Source organism: Mesoplodon bidens (genome assembly GCF_964165515.1).
Source record: "Mesoplodon bidens genome assembly, chromosome: X".
Classification (NCBI taxonomy): domain Eukaryota; kingdom Metazoa; phylum Chordata; class Mammalia; order Artiodactyla; family Ziphiidae; genus Mesoplodon; species Mesoplodon bidens.
Window position 1 is genome coordinate 107,830,749 of NC_138163.1, and position 23,317 is coordinate 107,854,065.

The 23,317-nt window shown below is 40.2% G+C and overlaps 1 protein-coding gene across 4 annotated transcripts in view; it reads left to right on the forward strand.

Moving 5' to 3' along the window:
• The window catches only part of LOC308608777 (transmembrane gamma-carboxyglutamic acid protein 1), a 184,509-nt gene that overhangs the window by 133,832 nt on the left and 27,360 nt on the right, over nt 1-23,317 (forward strand). The gene's annotated exons all lie outside the window — the stretch shown is intronic.

Sequence of the window (23,317 nt, forward strand, 5' to 3'; positions counted from 1 at the left end):
TTTTCTCAGGGTATATGCCCGGTAGTGGGATTGCTGGGTCATATGGTAGCTCCATTTCTAGTTTTTTCAGGAACCTCCATACTGTTCTCCATAGTGGCTGTACCAATTCACATTCCCACCAGCAGTGCAAGAGTGTTCCCTTTTCTCCACACCCTCTCCAGCATTTATTGTTTCTAGGTTTTTTGATGATGGCCATTCTGACTGGTGTGAGATGATATCTCATTGTAGTTTTGATTTGCATTTCTCTAATGATTAATGATGTTGAGCATTCTTTCATGTGTTTGTTGGCGGTCTGTATATTTTCTTTGGAGAAATGTCTATTTAGGTCTTCTGCCCATTTTTGGATTGGGTTCTTTGTTTTTTTGTTATTGAGCTCCATGAGCTGCTTATAAATTTTGGAGATTAATCCTTTGTCAGTTGCTTCATTTGCAAATGTTTTCTCCCATCATGAGGGTTGTCTTTTGGTCTTGTTTATGGTTTCCTTTGCTGTGCAAAAAGCTTTGAAGTTTCATTAGGTCCCATTTGTTTATTTTTGTTTTTATTTCCATTACTCTAGGAGGTGGGTCCAAAAGGATCTGGCTGTGATTTATGTCATAAAGTGTTCTGCCTATGTTTTCCTCTAAGATAGTTTCTGGTCTTACATTTAGGTCTTTAATCCATTTGGAGCTTATTTTTGTGTATGGTACTAGGGAGTGATCTAATCTCATACTTTTACATGTACCTGTCCAGTTTTCCCAGCACCACTTATTGAAGAGGCTGTCCTTTCTCCACTATACATTCCTGCCTCCTTTATCAAAGATAAGGTGGCCATATGTGCATGGGTTTATCTCTGGGCTTTCTATCCTGTTCCATTGATCTATCTTTCTGTTTTTGTGCCAGTACCATACTGTCTTGATAACTGTAGCTTTGTAGTATAGTCTGAAGTCCAGGAGCCTGATTCCTCCAGCTGCGTTTTTCATTCTCAAGATTGCTTTGGCTATTCGGGGTCTTTTGTGTTTCCATACAAATTGTGAAATTTTTTGTTCTAGTTTTGTGAAAAATGCCATTGGTAGTATGATAGGGATTGCACTGAATCTGTAGATTCCTTTGAGTCTATAGTCATTTTCACAGTGTTGATTTTTCCAATCCAAGAACATGGTATATCTCTCCATCTGTTTGTATCATCTTTAATTTCTTTCATCAGTGTCTTATAATTTTCTGCATACAGGTCTCTGGGGTCCACGCTTTTAGCTGCAGCTCGCACCCATCTCTGGAGCTCCTTTAAGCAGCGCTCTTAAGCCCCTCTCCTTGCGCACCAGGAAACAAAGAGGGAAGAAAAAGTCTCTTGCCTCTTCAGCAGGTCCAGACTTTTTCTTGGACTCCCTCCCGGCTAACCGTGGTGCACTAACCCCTTCAGGCTGTGTTCATGCCGCCAACCCCAGTCCTCTTCCTGCACTCTGACCGAAGCCCAAGCCTCAGCTCCCAGACCCACCTGCCCCGGCAGGGGAGCAGACAAGCCTCTCGGGCTGGTGAGTGCCAGTCGGCACTGATCCTCTGTGTGGGAATCTCTCCGCTTTGCCCTCCGCACCCCTGTTGCTGTGTTCTCCTCCGCAGCTCCGAAGCTTCCCCCTCCGCCACCCGCAGTCTCCGCCCACGAAAGGGCTTCCTAGTGTGTGGAAACCTTTCCTCCTTCACAGCTCCCTCCCACTGGTGCAGGTACCGTTCCTATCCTTTTGTCTCTGTTTATTCTTTTTTCTTTTGTCCTACCCAGGTACGTGGGGACTTTCTTGCCTTTTGGGAGGTCTGAGGTCTTCTGCCAGCATTCAGTAGGTGTTCTGTAGGAGTTGTTCCACGTGTAGATGTATTTCTGGTGTATCTGTGGGGAGGAAGGTGATCTCCGTGTCTTACTCTTCTGCCATCTTCCCCTCTCCCCCATTGAAATTTTGATAGGAATTGCACTGCATCTACAGGTGGCTTTGGCTAGTGTGGACCTTTTAACCATATCAATTCTTTTCCTCAGTGAGCACAGTATATCTTTCATTTTATTGGGTCTTACACTTTTTTATCAAAGTCTTAAAATTTTCAGTGTACATATCTTTCACCTTCTTGGTTCCGTTTATTCTTAAGTATTTTACTGCTTTTGATTTTATTGTGAATAAGATTGTTTTCTTTATTTTTCAGATGTCTTGTTAGTGTATAGTAAATACAATTGTTTATGTTAATTTTGTATCCTGCAACTTTCCTGAATTCCTTGATTAGTTATAACAGGTTTTTGGTGGAGTCTTTAGGACTTTTTATATATAAAATCATATCATCTGCAAAGACATTCTGACTTCTTCCTTTCCAATATGGTTGCCTTTTATTTCTCTTTCTTGCCTGATTGCTGTGGCTGGGACTTCCAGTACTATGTTGAATAGGAGTGGTGAGTGGGATTCTTGTCTTGTTCCTGATCTTAGAGGAAAAGCTTTCAGCTTTTCATCATTGTGGATGATGTTAGCTGTGGACTTGCTCTATATGGCTTGTATTATATTGAGGTGTCTTCTCTCTATACCCAATTTAAGAATTTTTATCATGAAAGAATGTTGTATTTTATTAAATTATTTTTCTTCATCAAGGTGATCATATGATTTTTATCTTACATTCTATTAATGTAGTGGATCAGTTTTTGATTTGCATATGTTGAACTATCCTCCATCCCAGTGATAAATCCCACTTGAGCATAGAACATGACCTTTTTAATGTGCTGCTCAGTTTAGTTTGCAAAGGTTATGTTGAGGATATTTGCATCTATACTGAACAGGGACATTGACCTGTAGTTTTTTTTCTTGTAGTGTCCTTATCTGGCTTTGGTATTAGGGTAATGCTAGCCTTGTAAGATGATTTTTGGAGTGTTCCCTCCTCTCCAATTTTTTGGAAGTGTTTGAGAAGGACTGGTGTTAATTCTTTTTTAAATGTTTGGTAGAATTCACCAGGGAAACCATCTGGTCCTGGCTTTTCTTTGGGAGAGCTTTTTCATTAGTGATTCAATTACCCTACTCATTATTGTTCTGTTCAGATTTTCTGTTTCTTCCTGATAAAGTCTTGGTAGTTGCATGTTTCTCAGAATTTATCCATTTCTTCTAGGTTCCAATTTGTTGGTGTATAGTTGTTTATAGGACCTCTTATGATCCTTTGTATTTCTGTGGTATCAGTTGTAATGTCTCCTCTTTCATTTCTGATTTTGAGTCTTTTTTTTCCTTAGTCTAGCCAAAGCTTGTCAATTTCATTAATTTTTTCTTGATGTATGCATTTGTCACTATGAATTTCCCTCTTAGAACTGTTGTTTGTGCATCCCATTTGTTTTCATATGCTGTGTTTCCACTTTTGTTTGCCTCAAGATAATATTCTATTTCCCTTTTGAATTGTTCTGTGACCCTTTGGTTGTTCAGGAGTATGTTTTTTAAATTTCCACATATTGGTGATTTTTCCAGCTTTCCTTCCATTACTGACTTCTAGTTTAATACCATTGTGCTCAGGAAAGCTACTTGGTATGATTTCAGTCTTTTTAAATTTGCTAAGACTTTTTCTGAGACTTATCATGTGATCTATCCTGGAGAATGTTTCTTGTGTGCTTGAGAAGAATGTGTGCATTCTCCTGCTGTTGGATGGGATGATCTGTATATATCTATTTGACCCCTTTGACCTAAAGTAAAGTCCAACCTTTCCTCATTGATTTTCTGTCTGGGTGATCTGTGTTGAGAGTGGAGTATTAAAGGCCCCAACTATTATTGTATTGCTATTTATTTCTCCTTTTACATCTCTTAGTATTTGCTTTATATTACTTAGGCATTCTGTGTTGGGTGCCTAAATATTTACACTTGTTATATCTTCTTTATGAATTGACTCCTTTATCATAAAGACTTTGTGTCTTTTGCCATATTTAGCTTTAAGTCTATTTTGTGTGATTGATGCATAGCTACCTCTGCTTTCTTTTGGTTATATTTGCTAAAAATACCTTTTTCCACTCCTACACTTGCTATATATGTATGTCCTTAAAGCTAAAGTAATTCTCTTGTAGGCAACTTATCATTGGATCTTGTTTTTTTATCCATTCAGCCATCCTGTGTCTTTTGATTGGAGAATTTAATCCTTTTATGTTTAAAATAATTATTTATAGGTAAGGACTTACTATTGCCATTTTGTTCATTGTTTTCTGACTGTTTTGTACATCCTTTGTTCCTTTTTTTTCCTCTCTTGCTGTCTTTCTTTGTGCTTTGATGACTTTTTATAGTGGTATGCTTTGATTCCTTTATTATAATCTTTTTTTGTATCTAACACAGGTTTTTCCCTTGCGTCTTTGGGGTTGGTTACTGATGATTATTGTGATCCTTTGATCATGTCATGTTTCCTTGATGTTTTTCATGTTCCTTGAAGTTTTGCATTGCTGTCTTTTCATTTGAAGCAGTAGTCACCTCCTACAGTCTTTACTAATTGCCTTCAGGAGAGAAATACCTGCTCTGAACCCTGGTAGTGATTCTGAGGCTTTCTCAGACCTTCTATGGATATAGCTGCTCCACGCTTCTTCCTCCCTCTTGTGGCAGAAGTCTTAAGCTTTCTCTTACGCCTTCTCTTGTTCCTGCACTGCACCAGTCCAGGTGTTGACAGTCTCACTTTTGTTTTCCAAGAAGTGGCACTAAGTCTCAAGTTTGTGGTGTTTCCCTAGCCTGCAGATTTGGGCGACTTTCTGCACGTGCTCACTAGCCATTTTCCAAAGCTCACCCTGCCACCACCACTGGGAGCACACACAGGGAGCTGACCAAAGTGTGTGGGGGGGGGGTGTAGAGGAGGCATGCTGAGTACTGAGGGTACCCACGGGTCAGTTGGGGTCATCCATGAGCAAGGCATAACCAGTGCTTGTGGGCAGGCTTCTTGATGGAGTCCAAGACACAATTATTAGGATCCATGTCCCTTTAATACCCTCTATGAGGCCTATCTGCCACTCTCTCAGCTTCTCCTTGACCCCCAGTCATGAAGCTCACAATTCAGTATTCCTCTCCAATGTGTCTGAACTTTGTATTATTTTTTCCAATGGTGTGTTGGAACTTTTCCTCTGAAAATCTGGACTTCCACAAAGGTTTTCACATCTGTGGGTGATTGTCTAAGACAGTGTTTTCCAGGGGCTCCTGGACTGTGGCCAAGAGAAGCTGGAACTGGTTCACAGGCTACCCCAGGAGCCATACCTGGGACCAAGTCAATATGCCCTTTACCCAGTGTGTGGGTGGTTGAGACTCCTTTTGGGACATTTAGCATATGGAGCTGCATCATCCCACAGCTCCCACAAAGGCACTGTTGTCCATGAATGGATGCCAAACTGTTGTTTGAGGGGGGACGAAAACAGTAAATCTCTTATTTCACCATGATGCTGACATTACTCTTGCTAATATTTCTACTTATGATTTTTCATCTGTGTTCATACTTTAACATGTAGATTTTTAAAAAATATGTGTGAGTAACATCCCTGTCCTGCTTTGGTGTTAGGATTATTCTGCCCTTGTAAAACAAATTGGGAAATTTTCTCCATTTTTATATGCTCTGGAATAGTTTTCGTGTCATAGGTTTTTTGTTCTTAGAAGGTTTAGTAGAATTCCCATTAACATGATCTGGATTTGCTCTCTTTTTGTTAAGATAGATATGTTTATTTCTGTGAAAAAAAATGACTGGGGTTTTGATAGGGATTGCATTGAATCTGTGGATTGCTTTGGGTAGCATGGATATTTTAACAATATTAAGTCTTCTAATCCATGAAATGGTATGTCTTTTCATTTATTTGTTTCTTTTTAAATTTCTTTCAGCAATGTTTTGTGTCACATTGAGTGATTTTCATACATTCAATTATCCTTGTATCCCAGGGATAAATCCCACTTGGTCATGATATATGATTCCTTTAATGTGCTGTTGAATTTCATTTGCCTAGTATTTTGTTGAGGTTTTTTGCATCTATATTCATCAGAGATATTGGCCTGTAGTTTTCTTGTAATTTCTTTTTCTGACTTTGGAGGTAGTGTAATACTGGCCATATAAAATGAGTTTAGAAGTGTTTCCTCCTCTTCAGTTTCCTGGAAGAGTTTGAGAAGGATTAGTATTATTTTTTCTTAAATTCACATGGGGGCTTCTCTGGTGGCGCAGTGGTTGGGAATCTGCCTGCCAATGCAGGGGACATGGGTTTGGGCCCTGGTCTGGGAGGATCCCACATGCTGTGGAGCAACTAAGCCCGTGCACCACAGCTACTGAGCCTGCGATCTGGAGCCCACAAGCCACAGCTACTGAGCCCACGTGCCACAACTACTGAAGCCCACACGCCTAGAGCCTGTGCTCCACAACAGGAGAAGCTACCGCAACGAGAAGCCCGCACACCGCAACGAGGAGTGGCCCCCATTCGCCGCAACTAGAGAAAGCCCACACACAGCAACGAAGACCCAACACAGCCATATATAAATAAGTAAATAAATTTATATTTAAAAAATTCACATGGAACCACAAAGGTCTCCAATAGCCAAAACAATCTTGAGTAAAAAGAACAGAGCTGGAGGCCTCACACTTCCTGATTTTGAAAAATATTACAAAGCTACAGTAATAAAAGGAGTATGGTACTGGCATAAAGAGAGACATATAGAGGCCTTGCCCGCTGGTGCGTGGAGCGGCGAGATACTCCGGGTTGAGCAAGTTTGTAAAGTGTCCTTTTCTTTTTTGGAAAAAAAGACAAAAAGACCCTCAAGATAATTCCTCCTATGTTATAGAAGATGAATTTGAAGGAAAACATTGGAAATTACTTATTGAAGTTGAAGTTGCAGAGCAGTGACTGAAGCCGGGTGGAAGAAAGGCTCTTAGTGCTGCAGCCAGGAGCCAGTGCTGTGCCTCTGAAGTGGGAAAGCCAACTTCAGGACACGGGTCCACAAGAGACCTCCCAGCTCCACATAATATCAAGCAGCGAAAATCTCCCAGAGATCTCCATCCCAACACCAGCACCCAGCTTCAGTCAACGACCAGCAAGCTACAGTGCGGGTCACCCTATGCCAAGCAACTAGCAAGGCAGGAACACAACCCCACCCATTAGCAGAGAGGCTACCCAAAAAACATAATAAGGCCATAGGCACCCCAAAACACACCACCAGACGTGGACCTGTCCACCAGAAAGACAAGATCGAGCCTCAACCACCAGAGCACAGGAATTAGTCCCCCCCACCAGGAAGCCTACACAACCTACTGAAACAACCTTAGCCACTGGGGTCAGACACCAAAAACAATGGGAACTACGAATCTGCAGCCGGCAAAAAGGAGACCCCAAACACAGTAACATAAGCAAAATGAGAAGACAGAAAAACACACAGCAGGTGAAGGAGCAAGATAAACACCTACCAGACCTAACAAATGAAGAGGTAATAGGCAGTCTACCTGAAAAAGAATTCAGAATAATGATAGTAAAGCTGATCCAAGATTCTATTTCCAAGATCCATAATCTTGGAAATAGAATAGACAAAATGCAAGAAACAGTTAACAAGGACCTAGAAGAACTAAAGATGAATCAAGCATCGATTAAAAACACAATAAATGAAATGAAAAATACTCTACATGGGATCAATAGCAGAATAACTGAGGCAGAAGAACGGATAAGTGAGGTGGAAGATAAAATAGTGGAAATAACTGATGCAGAGCAAAATAAAGAAAAAAGAATGAAAAGAACAGAGGACAGTCTCAGAGACCTCTGGGACAACATTAAACGCACCAACATTCGAATTATAGGGGTTCCAGAAGAAGAAGAGAAAAAGAAAGGGACTGAGAAAATATTTGAAGAGATTATAGTTGAAAACTTCCCCAATATGGGAAAGGAAATAGTTAATCAAGTCCAGGAGGCACAGAGAGTCCCATACAGAATAAATCCAAGGAGAAATACGCCAAGACACATATTAATCAAACTGTCAAAAATTAAACACAAAGAAATCATATTAAAAGCAGCAAGGGAAAAACAACAAATAACACACAAGGGAATCCCCATCAGGTTAACAGCTGATCTCTCAGCAGAAACTCTACAAGCCAGAAGGGAGTGGCAGGACATAATTAAAGTGATGAAGGAGAGAAACCTGCAACCAAGATTACTCTACCCAGCAAGGATCTCATTCAGATTTGATGGAGAAATTAAAACCTTTACAGACAAGCAAAAGCTGAGAGAGTTCAGCACCACCAAACCAGCTTTACAACAAATGCTAAAGGAACTTCTCTAGGCAAGAAACACAACAGAAGGAATATACCTACAATAACGAACCCAAAGCAATTAAGGAAATGGGAATAGGAACATACATATCAATAATTACCTTAAATGTAAATGGACTAAATGCTCCCACCAAAAGACACAGAGTGGCTGAATGGATACAAAAACAAGACCCATATATATGCTGTCTACAAGAGACCCACTTCAGACCTAGAGACACATACAGATTGAAAGTAAAGGGATGGAAAAAGATATTCCATGCAAATGGAAATCAAAAGAAAGCTGGAGTAGCAACTCTTATATCAGACAAAATAGACTTTAAAATAAAGACTATTAGAAGAGACAAAGAAGGACACTTCATAACGATAAAGGGATCAATCCAAGAAGAAGATATAACAATTGTAAATATTTATGCACCCAACATAGGAGCACCTCAATACATAAGGCAAATACTAACAGCCATAAAAGGGGAAATCGACAGTAACACAATCATAGTAGGGGACTTTAACACCCCACTTTCACCAATGGACAGATCATCCAAAATGAAAATAAATAAGGAAACACAAGCTTTAAATGATACATTAAACGAGATGGACTTAGTTGATATTTATAGGACATTCCATCCAAAAACAACAGAATACACATTTTTCTCAAGTGCTCATGGAACATTCTCCAGGATAGATCATATCTTGGGTCACAAATCAAGCCTCGGTAAATTTAAGAAAATTGAAATTGTATCAAGTATCTTCTCCGACCACAATGCTATGAGACTAGACATCAATTACAGGAAAAGATGTGTAAAAAATACAAACACATGGAGGCTAAACAATACACTACTCAATAACGAAGTGATCACTGAAGAAATCAAAGAGGAAATTAAAAAATACCTAGAAACAAATGACAATGGAGACACGACGACCCAAAACCTATGGGACGCAGCAAAAGCAGTTCTAAGGGGGAAGTTTATAGCAATACAATCCCACCTTAAGAAACAGGAAGCATTTCGAGTAAACAACCTGACCCTGCACCTAAAGCAATTAGAGAAAGAAGAACAAAAAAACCCCAAAGCTAGCAGAAGGAAAGAAATCATAAAGATCAGATCAGAAATAAATGAAAAAGAAACGAAGGAAACGATAGCAAAGATCAACCAAACTAAAAGCTGGTTCTTTGAGAAGATAAACAAAATTGACAAACCATTAGCCAGACTCATCAAGAAAAAAAGGGAGAAGACTCAAATCAATAGAATTAGAAATGAAAAAGGAGAAGTAACAACTGACACTGCAGAAATACAAAAGATCATGAGAGATTACTATAAGCAACTCTATGCCAATAAAATGGACAACCTGGAAGAAATGGACAAATTCTTAGAAATGCACAACCTGCCAAGACTGACTCAGGAAGAAATAGAAAATATGAATAGACCAATCACAAGCACTGAAATTGAAACTGTGATTAAAAATCTTCCATCAAACAAAAGCCCAGGAACAGATGGCTTCACAGGTGAATTCTATCAAACATTTAGAGAAGAGCTAACACCTATCCTTCTCAAACTCTTCCAAAATATAGCAGAGGGAGGAACACTCCCAAACTCATTCTACGAGGCCGACATCACCTTGATACCAAAACCAGGCAAGGATGTCACAAAGAAAGAAAACTACAGGCCAATATCACTGATGAACATAGATGCAAAAATCCTCAACAAAATACTTGCAAACAGAATCCAAGAGCACATTAAAAGGATCATACACCATGATCAAGTGGGGTTTATCCCAGGAATGCAAGGATTCTTCAATATACGCAAATCAATCAATGTGATACACCATATTAACAAGTTGAAGGAGAAAAACCATATGATCATCTCAATAGATGCAGAGAAAGCTTTCGACAAAATTCAACACCCATTTATGATAAAAACCCTGCAGAAAGTAGGCATAGAGGGATCTTTCCTCAACATAATAAAGGCCATATATGACAAACCCACAGCCAACATTGTCCTCAATGGTGAAAAACTGAAACCATTTCCACTAAGATCAGGAACAAGACAAGGCTGCCCACTCTCACCACTCTTATTCAACATAGTTTTGGAAGTTTTAGCCACAGCAATCAGAGAAGAAAAGGAAATAAAAGGAATCCAAATTGGAAAAGAAGAAGTAAAGCTGTCACTGTTTGCAGATGACATGATACTATACATAGAGAATCCTAAAGATGCTACCGAAAAACTACTAGAGCTAATCAATGAATTTGGTAAAGTAGCAGGATACAAAATTAATGTACAGAAATCTCTGGCATTCCTGTACACTAATGATGAAAAATCTGAAAATGAAATCAAGAAAACACTCCCATTTACCATCGCAACAAAAAGAATAAAATATCTAGGAATAAACCTACCTAAGGAGACAAAAGACCTGTATGCAGAAAATTATAAGACACTGATGAAAGAAATTAAAGATGATACAAATAGATGGAGAGATATACCATGCTCCTGGATTGGAAGAATCAATATTGTGAAAATGACTCTACTACCCAAAGCAATCTACAGATTCAATGCAATCCCTATCAAACTACCAATGGCATTTTTCACAGAACTAGAACAAAAAATTTCAAAATTTGTTTGGAAAAACAAAAGGCCCCGAATAGCCAAAGCAATCTTGAGAACGAAAAACGGAGCTAGAGGAATCAGGCTCCCTGACTTCAGACTATACTACAAAGCTACAGTAATTAAGACAGTCTGGTACTGGCATAAAAACAGAAAGATAGATCAGTGGATCAGGATAGAAAGCCCAGAGATAAACCCACGCACATATGGCCAACTTATCTTTGATAAAGGAGGCAGGAATGTACAGTGGAGAAAGGACAGCCTCTTCAATAAGTGGTGCTGGGAAAACTGGACAGGGACATGTAAAAGTTTGAGATTAGATCATTCCCTAGCACCATACACAAAAATAAGCTCAAAATGGATTAAAGACTTAAATGTAAGGCCAGAAACTATCAAACTCTTAGAGGAAAACATAGGTAGAACACTCTATGACATAAATCACAGCAAGATCCTTTTGGACCCACCTCCTAGAGAAATGGAAATAAAAACAAAGATAAACAAATGGGACCTAATGAAACTTCAAAGCTTTTGCACAGCAAAGGAAACCATAAACAAGACCAAAAGACAGCCCTCAGAATGGGAGAAAATATTTGCAAATGAAGCAACTGACAAAGGATTAATCTCCAAAATTTATAAACAGCTCATGCAGCTCAATAGCAAAAAAACAAACAACCCAATCCAAAAATGGGCAGAAGACTTAAATAGGCATTTCTCCAAAGAAGATATACAGACTGCCAACAAACACATGAAAGAATGCTCAACATCATTAATCATTAGAGAAATGCAAATCAAAACTACAATGAGATATCATCTCACACCAGTCAGAATGGCCATCATCAAGAAATCTAGAAACAATAAATGCTGGAGAGGGTGTGGAGAAAAGGGAACACTCTTGCACTGCTGGTGGGAATGTGAATTGGTACAGCCACTATGGAGAACAGTATGGAGGTTCCTTAAAAAAATACAAATAGAACTACCATATGACCCAGCAATCCCACTACTGGGCATATACCCTGAGAAAACCATAATTCAAAAAGAGACATGTACCAAAATGTTCATTGCAGCTCTATTCACAATAGCCCGGAGCTGGAAACAACCTAAGTGTCTCTCATCGGATGAATGGATAAAGAAGATGTGGCATATATATACAATGGAATATTACTCAGCCATAAAAAGAAACGAAACTGAGCTATTTGTAATGAGGTGGATAGACCTAGAGTCTGTCATACAGAGTGAAGTTAGTCAGAAAGAGAAAGACAAATACCGTATGCTAACACATATATACGGAATTTAAAAAAAAAATGTCATGAAGAACCTAGGGGCAAAACGGGAATAAAGACACAGACCTACTTGAGAATGGACTTGAGGATATGGGGAGGGGGAAGGGTAAGCTGTGACAAAGCGAAAGAGAGGCATGGACATATATACACTACCAAACGTAAGGTAGATAGATAGTGGGAAGCAGCCACAGAGCACAAGGAGATCAGCTCGGTGCTTTGTGACCGCCTGGAGGGGTGGGATGGGGAGGGTGGGAGGGAGGTAGATGCATGAGGAAAGGGATGTGGGAACAGATGTATATGTATGACTGATTCACTTTGTTATAAAGCAGAAACTAATTAAAAAATAAATAAATTTAAAAAAATAATAATAAAAAAAAGAGAGACATATAGACCATTAGGACTGAATAGAAATAAGCCCACACATATATGGTCAAATCATCTTCAACAAGGGTGCCAAAAATGGGAAATGGATAGTCTGTTCACCAAATGGTGTTGGGAGAGGCAGATATCTACATGCATAAGAATGAATCTGTAACCTTAGACTACATGAAATGCAAAAATAAACTCAAAATGGATTAAAGACTTTAACATAAGACATGAAACTATAAAACTTGTAGAAGAAAATATAGGGGAAAGACTTCATGACATTGGTCTTGTCAATTGTTTCTTGGATACCAAAAACATAGGCAGCAAAGGCAAAAATAGACAAGTGGGACTACATCAAACTAAAAAGCTTCTGCACAGCAAAAGAAACAGTCAACAAAATGGAAAGGTAACCTATGGAATGGGAGAAAATATTTGCAAACCATATATCAGATAAAGAGTTAATATCTAAAATATAGGAGGAACATATATAACTCAATAGCAGAAAAATAACCCAGTTAAAAAAATGTGGAAAGGACTTATAGACATTTCTCCAAAGAAGACATACAAATGGCTAACAGGTACATGAAAAGTTGTTTAATATCACTAATCATCAGGGAAGTGCAAACCAAAACCACAATGAGGTATCACCTCACATCTGTTAGGATGGCCATTATCCAAAAATCAGATAAAAACAAGTGTTTGTAAGAATGTGGAGAAATTGGAACCCTGGTGCACTGTTTTGGGGAATGTAAAATAGTACAGCCACTATTGAAAACTGTGTGGACATTCCTCAAAAACTTAAAAATAGGACTACCATATGATCCAGGAATATCACTTCTGAGTATTTATCCAAAAGAATTGAAATTAGGATCTCAAAGAGAGAATTGCACTGCCATGTTCACTGCAGCATTATTCACAATAGCCAAGAGGTGGAAATGATCCAAGTGTCCCTTGATGGATGAATGGATAAGGAAGAGGCAGTGAAGAAAATACAAATAGGAAAGAAAGAAATCCTCTCATATGCTACAATATGTATGAACCTTGAGGACACTATGATAAGTGAAATAAGCCAATCACAGAAGGACACATACTGCATTATTCCACTAATAGAAGATATACAAAGTAGTCAAGCTCATAAAAAGAAGGTTGGATGGAGATTTCCAGGGGCTGGAGGGCAAGGAAAACTGGGAATTTGCTGTTCAATGTGTATAGAGTTTCAGTTATGCACAATAAAAAAGTTCTAGATATCCTGCTACACAATATTGTGATTATAGTTAAAGATACTGTATTGTACACTTAAATTTTAATTAAGAGGGTAGATATTGTGTTACGTTTTCTACCACAATAATAAATCACTTGTAATAGATGCCTTGTAAATATCTGTTGAATAAATAAAGTAAAAATAGATAATCTTATTATACTTAGCAATCTATCAAGATTCTTCCTAACTTAGATTTCAAGATATTAATTGCCATTACATACCATTTTGGCCATCCTAACATATTTTAATATGTAATTCTCTTACTGCTTTTCATTTCTAAATATCTTAGAATATCAAATTTTATTTTCCCTTTAACTCAAGAAATTTAGAAAGATGTTTATAAAATTTAAAACAGATGTTTGGGATTACCACTTTTTGCTAATTTCTACTTGTATATGATATGGAGTGAGAATATAATTGCCCTAATTTCATTCATTTCTTTGTTCATAATTCATTTAACAAGTATTTATTGCATGCCTACTGTGTATCACACACTATACTCATCAATGAGGATATAGCATGGTCAGACAAAGGCCCTTGTCTTAAAGGAACTTAAAACCTAAAAATAAATAAGTAAATAAATATGATTAATTTCAATTGGGATTAAAACCATAGATAAATATTCAGTTTACTGTGATAGAGAATAGCTATTGCTGGAGGAGACATTATTATTATTTTGAATAAGGTGATCAGGGATGCTTCTGTGGGTTGATGTTATATTGAAGGCCAAAGGATAAGTGAGAGTCAGCATATAATAGCCAAGGGAAGGCATTTTAGGTGTCAGGGTATCAGAAAGGAGGAGGTGTATGTCACTGAACCATAATGAATTGAGGTAGAGTTGTACAAGGTAAGGTGGAGATGTAGGGTCTTGTAAGCAGTATTAGAGTAGTCCAAATTATATTCCAAGTGCAACGGCAAGGCTGTAAAGGGGTTTAAGCAGGCAAATGATTCTGGCTGTTTCGAAGGATGTTGGGTTTGGGGAAGAGTTGAAGCAAGAGGACCAGGTAAGAGGTATTGCAGAGGTCCAGGTGAAAGACCATGGTAGTTGGAACGACAGGGGTGGCTAAGGAAATGAGATATAGACAGATTCACATGGATTTTGGATAAGCTGATAGGATTTGTTCATGGATTTGGAAGTGAGAAATAAGAAATGGAGAAAATCTAGATTCATAGATTTGGACTTGAGCACCTGGGTTGATGGTAGTGCTGTTTATTAATCTGGGGACTTTTGCTGGGGAAACATTGGAGGTGGAAGGGTGGGGAAGGCATGTCATCTAAAAAAAATCTGAGATGCATATTTAGACATCCAAGTGGAATTGTCATGCAGGTAGCCAGAAACATGAATCTGGAGCTCAGGAGGAGGTCTTGTTTTGAAATATACATATGGGAGGCATCAGCTATAGATGATGTTGAGGTCAAGGTACTGGAGAAGCTTACCAGAAAGAGAGTGGAGAGAGAGTATGGCGCAGCCTGCTGCACACCCAGGGCAGCTAACATTAGAGAGCTGCTGGCCCCACCTGGACCATTACCTCATTCCAGACTGTGACCACCTGTGTCCACACCCAGTGGCCCCAAATCAGCCTGGCTTCTGGTTTCTCCTTTCAGGATGTGAAAAAGAGTTAGCTCTTTACGTTGTCTTCAGGGCTATGGATAGAAAGAAATTATTTCCCAGTTAAAAGAAGATTCCCCAAGGAAGTGATCTCCTTTTCCATATGTCTTTTTTTTTCTGTTCCCTTTCAAAACCTCAGTCTCTCACTCAGTCCACTGTGTTTGACCAGATAAAATCTGTACCTATGAAAACTCTAAGGTTGTCCATGTTTGGGAAAAAAATTCTCAAAATATTTTGTTTCTTCTGAGCTGCCTGTGTGTTACAAAGATAAAAGTTTAAAATTACAGATTTTTGTATGCAGTATTCAAGGTTACAGGAATAGTGTGAGTCTTTTTAAAGCTAGCAGATTGCTTTGAACATCTAATAAAATGTGAATACATTTATCTACGTAGTAATTACCATCCACAATTCATCACTGCATTTTAACACTTTTTTAAAAAATGAAAATTATGGCCCTGTGAGTTCAGTTTCCAGAAAATGCTATTGTCATTTACCTCTTCTTAGTCAAAGTTGGTCTTTTTACTTTCTTTCTTTCTCTGCTTGCTTGGAGGACCCCTCCTCTCTCTGACCTTGACTCAGATCCTACCTATTAACTGTACTCCTAGATATGAGGAAGCACAGTGTAAGCAGCTATTTGTGTTTATAACTGTAAATTGACTGAGGATCCTTATTTTCCTGATTTGGAGACGCAGTTTGCTGTACTGATTTCTTAAGCTCAGATTACCTGGCTTCAAATCCCAGTTTATCCACTTACTTATCTTGGGTGAACTTGGCCAAGTTATTTAACTTCTCTGTGCCTCAGTTTCCTCACATGTAAAATAGAGATAATAAAAGTGTCAATCCCATTGGGTTTTTGCAATTAAATGAGTTATATGTAAATCATTTTGAACAGTGTCTGGTATATAGTAGGTACATTATGTGTTAGTCATCATTTATCATCACCATCCTCATGGTCCACCCACTTCTAAGTTTTTTTGTGCTGTTTATGCTTTGGGGAGAAGATTTCATGTCTGTACTTTGCCACTGGTGGGTCTCTTGCATTTTGACCAACATTCGTTACCCTGCATATTTAGAAGGAAAAACTCTTTGTAGCTGCTTAGTTGTCAGGTGTTGCCAGGATTCAGGAGGGTAGATTGCTATTTTCACTGCCCCAAACTCAGGCCCAAGACAACAAGTGAATTTTGCTACGACAGTTTTCCCTGGTAATCCTCCCCATTCTGTCTCAATGAGCTTCCCTTTTAAATCACCCCGTAGAACACTTTTTGCTTATCCTTCCCAATTCCAGGTTGCCCAAGTCTGTTTTTTCCATCCTGAACTACCTCTCGCTTCTCAGAGATGGAAAAGAGCAAAAGGATGAAGTGCTAATCGTTAATCGTAACCCCCACTGTCATCTGCAGGTTGGGATCTGAAAAGGAGAGGAATGGGTGGGTGCAAATGGGGGGCTGAGGAGTAGGCAAACAGGATCACATTAGAGCTACTAACAAAATAATAACTAAAATTGATAAATCACCACACACTTTGCCATGGGGGTTCTCAAGCTTTGCTGCACGTTAGAATTACCTCCAGGGTACATCCCACACCAATTATATAAGTCTCTGGGGGCGGGACCTAGGCATCCCAGGCAATCGAACCAGCATTAGCACCTTGCTACTTAACGTGTGGTCTGTAGAGCAGCAGCAGCAAGAGCTTGTCTAACAAGCACCTGAGAGCTTGTTAGAAACTCAGTAGTCTTAAGCACTACCCCAGACTTACTGAATCAGAATCTACATTTTTAAAAATTTTTGGCTGCGTTGGGTCTTCGTCGCTGCACGCGGGCTTTCTCTAGTTGTGGCGAGCGAGGGCTACCCTTCGTTGCAGTGCGCAGGCTTCTCATTGTGGTGGCTTTTCTTGTTGCGGAGCATGGGCTCTAGGGAGCACAGGCTTCAGCAGTTGTGGCTCATGGGCTTTAGAGCGCAGGCTCAATAGTTGTGGCACATGGGCTTAGTTGCTCCGCGGCATGTGGGATCTTCCCTGACCAGGGATCCAACCCGTGTCCCCTCTATTGGCAGGCGGATTCTTAACCACTGTGCTACCAGGGAAGTCCCAGAATCTACATTTGAATAAGAGTCCAGGTAATGCATATGCACACTGAAGTTTTTGAAGCACTGTTTCAGCATCCTAGTTCTCAATGATGGCTATACCTTGGGATAATCTGGGATGCTGGAAAATCATACTGATGCTCAGATTTAAACAACTCATCTAGGTATATCCTTATGCACGTACAAGACCAAACATGCTAAAAACTTACTGTAACTTCAACAATTGTTGAATTAACAAATACTAAAAAAGACTTTGAAACCTCTCATTTCCATTGATGTTGCATACTTGCCCATGCACATACACACACACCTTTAAGCACTCTGTTTTATAAATGGGTTGGCAACCCATATGTTTTATCACAAACATGGATTGGAAGCATACAAGCCAGATCCAGCCCACCATCTACTTTTGTAATAAAGTTTTATTGGAACAAATGCATGACCATTTGATTACATATTGCTTGTTACTGGGTTCCTGCTACAGTGGTACAACTGTTAGCAAACTCAGGTCCGGCTGCTTGCCACTGGAACGTTGGAAAAGTTGCTTTAAAAAAGTTGCCATCAATCTGGAGAGAAGGCTGACTAGTGTCCCAAAACAACTCTAAAGATTCTGCTCGGCCATGAAACTTTCTAAAGGGTAAAAAGGGAAGTAATCTTAGTTAATCACTGAGATAGGGGGTCGGACTCATCGCCATCTCCCACTGCATTCAGGCTTGTCAGTTCCTTGTGATCTTTCTTTAGATGCTGTCTAATTCACACAGCTAGTTTGAGAGATTAATGAAGGGGAAGCTGGGGAAGAGAACTGGTCATCTGTTAATTTACTTATTCTTCATTCCTACTTCTTTGATCTAAGGAAGGAACCAACAGGTTAGGCAAGGCTTTGTGTGATCAAAAGATTTGAAGGGTGTGCTTCAGCTGGAGGTTAGTTAAAATATAGCTTTGCTAAAGTGACAAGACAAAAGGTGCCTCCTGTAGACAGCTCTTTCCTGCAAAGTGCTCTTTTCTGCCAAAAGATGCTTACACAATTAGTAGATACGACAAAAGACTGTATGCCCCACAAAGTCTAAAATATTATCTTATTCTTAACAGAAAATTTTGCCAACCCGTTTTATACTAACTTGTCGCAGTCCCTGAATATTTAAAATATTTAAATTGCTAAATATTTAGAAACTTTCAACTGTCTTTATACCTCTAACATACTCACATTGCAGTCTAATCGTCACTCTCTGGCAGAAAGGAAAGCCATGTACTGTATATGCTGAATCTAGGAGGGTAATGATTTAATATAGCATCTCCAGCCAAGAGAAGTATGGAAGACATTGCTGGTTACCTAATCCAATGGCCATTTCATTCCTCCTTCCCTGCTAAGGCAACACCAATTTGGGGGGAATGACAATGTCCCCAGTTACTGGTGATAAGTCATAATTAGTCTATATCCATCATGGCACTTATGTTCTCCTTAAAAGGTATTTGCTTTTTGTTCTCTCCTGCTGCTAGGGCCGGCCATGTGAATGATTTCTGGCTGCCTGGGAAAAGTTTGCTCCCCTGATAAAAGAGATAGAGTTTTGTGAAAAGAAAGCATTTTGCCACCATTCTGATCATCCTTGTTGGGATGCTTGTATGAGGACGTTATGCCAGAAGCAGAGAGCCACCTTGTAACCATGAGAAAAGGCTGAGACAATTGCAGGACATCAGTGTAGACCATGTCATACTTTTTGCCAGAGTCATCAACCCTAGCATTTTCTATCACCCAGGCTTCTTGAATAAGAAAACACAATTGACATTATTGTTTAAGTACTTTGTGTGTATTCTGTTACTTGTGGCTAATCTAACAGACGTAAGATGACTATAGGGGCAAGGCATTGTTTAGCCTCACTCAAAATTAAATCTACCTTTTCCTTCCCTTTTTAAATAAGCAGTATTGTAAGTGTGTGTTATATGTGAGGTTTCAGATACAGCACCTGTTTCAGGTGCTCTACAGACATTTTCTGTGTTGTTGTTAACAACAATCCTGTAAGGTATGGATCTTATTTGATGAGATAATGGGTTCAGAGTGATGTCATTTTCTAAAACCACATACCTACAAAGTGATAGAGCCAGAATCATCTGGTTTCAGGGGAGGGGGGTAATGTCTTTGCATCACTTCTACTTTGCTATCAATCTCAGTTCCTTGTGCTACATGAGCCTTATTACACAGGTGATTTTATTTAAGCAATAGCCCTGTGAAATGAGTCGCTTTACCTCTATCTTTAAATAAAAAGTAATGCAGTTTGGTTTATGGGCAGTGTTTGCATATCCCTTCCAGGTGTTCAGACCTAGAGTTCATTCTCTCCTTGTCACACTCAGCCCTGAATGACCTCTCTCTCCCTCAGTGTTCAATATTCATTAAAAACACAGGTCCCTAAACCTCATCTGCATCTCAAACTGACTGCTATCTCAACCTTTAATTCATAGCCAGGCTTCTAGAAAGGTTTACCTGTGTCTGTTGACTTTCTTAAAAGGAAGAATTTCTTAGTATTAAGTTTAGAAGTAGTACTTCCACAAGATCTAGAAATAAAACATATAAAATGATCTATGTGAAAGCCTTCCTCCTGTTCCTGTCCCTGGGCTCTCAATTGTTCCTCCCCTGCCCCCTGAAGGTAAGCTTTTCCTGGGACTTTTCTGTATATCCTTATTTACATTTGTTTCATGTATATTTCAGCATATATGGATTTATACCCTCCCCTCCAACCTAAATAGTAGCATAATTCAAAGATCCTGCATCTTGATTTTTTCTCCATCCTTTACAATATAAAAGAATGGATTTTTTATTTGAGATATAATTGGCATAACATTTCATTAGTTTCAGGTATACAATATAATTTGATATTTATATATATATTGCAAAATGATCACCACAATAAGTCTATTTAACATCCATCACCAAAGATGGCGGAAGAGTAAGACGTGGAGATCACCTTCCTCCCCACAAATATATCAAAAATACGGGGGCTTCCCTGGTGGCGCAGTGGTTGAGAGTCCGCCTGCCGATGCAGGGGACACAGGTTCGTGCCCCGGTCTGGGAAGATCCCACATGCTGCAGAGTGGCTGGGCCCGTGAGCCATGGCCGCTGAGCCTGCGCGTCCGGAGCCTGTGCTCTGCAACGGGAGAGGCCACAACAGTGAGAGGCCCGCATACCGCAAAAAAAAAAAAAAAAATACGTCTACATGTGGAACAACACCTACTGAACACCTACTGAACATTGGCAGAGGACCTCACACTTCCCAAAAGGCAAGAAACTCCCCACGTACCGGGGTAGGGCAAAAGAAAAAAGAAAACACAGAGATAAAAGAATAGGGACGGGACCTGCACCTTGGGGAGGGAGCTGTGAAGGAGGAAAGGTTTCCACACACTAGAAGCCCCTTCGCGGGCGGAGACTGTGGGTGGCGGAGGGGGGAAGCTTCAGGGCCACGGAGGAGAGCACAGCAACAGGGGTGCAGAGGGCAAAGCGGGGAGATTCCTGCACAGAGGATCGGTGCCAACCAGCACTCACCAGCCCAAGAGGCTTGTCTGCTCACCCGCTGGGACGGGCGGGGGCTGGGAGCTGAGGCTCGGGCTTCAGTCGGATCGCAGGGAGAGGACTGGGGTTGGCGGCGTGAACACAGCCTGAAGGGGGCTAGTGCACCACGGCTAGCCGGGAGGGAGTCCGGGAAAAGGTCTGGAGCTGCCTGAGAGGCAAGAGACCATTGTTTTGGGGTGTGTGAGGAGAGGAGATTCAGAGCACCGCCTAAAGGAGCTCCAGAGACGGGCGTGAGACGCTAAGGCTGCTGCTGCAGCCACCAAGAAGCCTGTGTGCGAGCACAGGTCACTCTCCACACCTCTCCTCCTGGGAGCCCGTGCAGCCTGCCACTGCCAGGTTCCCATGATCCAGGGACAGCCTCCCAGGGAGAACACACAGCGCGCCTCAGGCTGGTGCAATGTCACGCTGGCCCCTGCCACTGCAGGCTCGCCCCACATCCGTACCTGTCCCTCCTCCCGGCCTGAGTGAGCCAGAGCCCCCGAATCAGCTGCTAATTTAACCCCGTCCTGTCTGAGCGAAGAACAGATGCCCTCAGGCGACCTACACGCAGAGGCAGGTCCAAATCCAAAGCTGAACCCCAGGAGCTGTGCGAACAAAGAAGAGAAAGGGAAATCTCTCCCAGCAGCCTCAGAAGCAGCGGATTAAAGCTCCACAATCAACTTGATGGACCCTGCATCTGTGGAATACCTGAATAGACAATGAATCATCCTAAATTGAGGAGATGGACTTTGGGAGCAACTGTAGACTTGGGGTTTGCTGTCTGCGACTGACTAGTTTCTGATTTTTATGTTTATCTTAGTATAGTTTTTAGCGCTTGTTATCATTGGTGGATTTGTTAATTGGTTTGGTTGCTCTCTTTTAATTTTTTTGTTTTAACAATTTTTTTAATTTTTTATTTTAATAACTATTATTTTATTTTATTTTATTTTATTTTATTTCTTTTTTTTCTCGCTTTTCTTCTGAGCTGTGTGGCTGACAGGGTCTTGGCGCTCTGGCTGGGTGTCAGGCCTGAGCCTCTGAGGTAGGAGAGCTGAGTTCAGGACATCAGACCACCAGAAACTTCCTGGCCCCATGTAATATCAATTGGCAAAGCTCTCCCAGAGATCTCCATTTCAGTGCTAAGACCCAGCTCCATTCAACAACCAGCAAGCTCCAGTGCTGGACACCCTATGCCAAACAGCTAGCAAGACAGGAACACAGCCCCACCCACTAGCACAGAGGCTGCCTAAAATCATACTAAGTTCACAGACACCCCAAATCACACCACCAGACGCAGTCCTGCCCACCAGAAAGAAAAGATCCAGCCTCATCCACCAGAACACAGGCACTAGTCCTCTCCACCAGGAAGCCTACACAACCCACTGAACCAACCTTAGCCACTGGGGACAAACACCAAAAACAATGGGAACTACGAACCTGCAGCCTTCAAAAAGGAGACCCCAAACACAGTAAGTTCAGCAAAATGAGAAAGCAGAAAAACACACAGCAGATGAAGGAGCAAGGCAAAAACCCACCAGACCAAACAAATGAAGAGGAAATAGGCAGTCTACCTGAAAAAGAATTCAGAGTAATGATAGTAAAGATGATCCAAAATCTTGGAAATAGAACGGAGAAAATACAAGAAACGTTTACCAAGGACCTAGAAGAACTAAAGAGCAAACAAACAATGATGAACAACACAGTAAGTGAAATTAGAAATTCTCTAGAAGGAATCAATAGCAGAATAACTGAGGAAGAAGAATGTATAAGTGACCTGAAGATAAAATAGTGGAAATAACTACTTCAGAGAAGAATAAAGAAAAAAGGAAAAGAATAGAGGACAGTTTCAGAGACCTCTGGGACAACATTAAATGCACCAACATTCGAATTATAGGGCTCCCAGAAGAGGAAGAGAAAAAGAAAGGGACTGAGAAAATATTTGAAGAGATTATAGTTGAAAACTTCCCTAATATGGGAAAGGAAATAGTCAATCAAGTCCAGGAAGCACAGAGAGTCCCATACAGGATAAATCCAAGGAGAAACACACCAAGACATATTATTCAAACTATCAAAAATTAAAATCAAAGAAAAAATATTAAAAGCAGCAAGGGAAAAGCAACAAATGACATACAAGGGAATCCCCATAAGGTTAACAGCTGATCTTTCAGCAGAAACTCTACAAGCCAGCAGGGAGTGGCAGGACATATTTAAAGTGATGAAAGGGAAAAACCTACAACCAAGGATGTCATTCAGATTTGATGGAGAAATTAAAACCTTTACAGACAAGCAAAAGCTGAGAGAGTTCAGTACCACCAAACTAGCTTTACAACAAATGCTAAAGGATCTTCCCTAGGCAAGAAACACA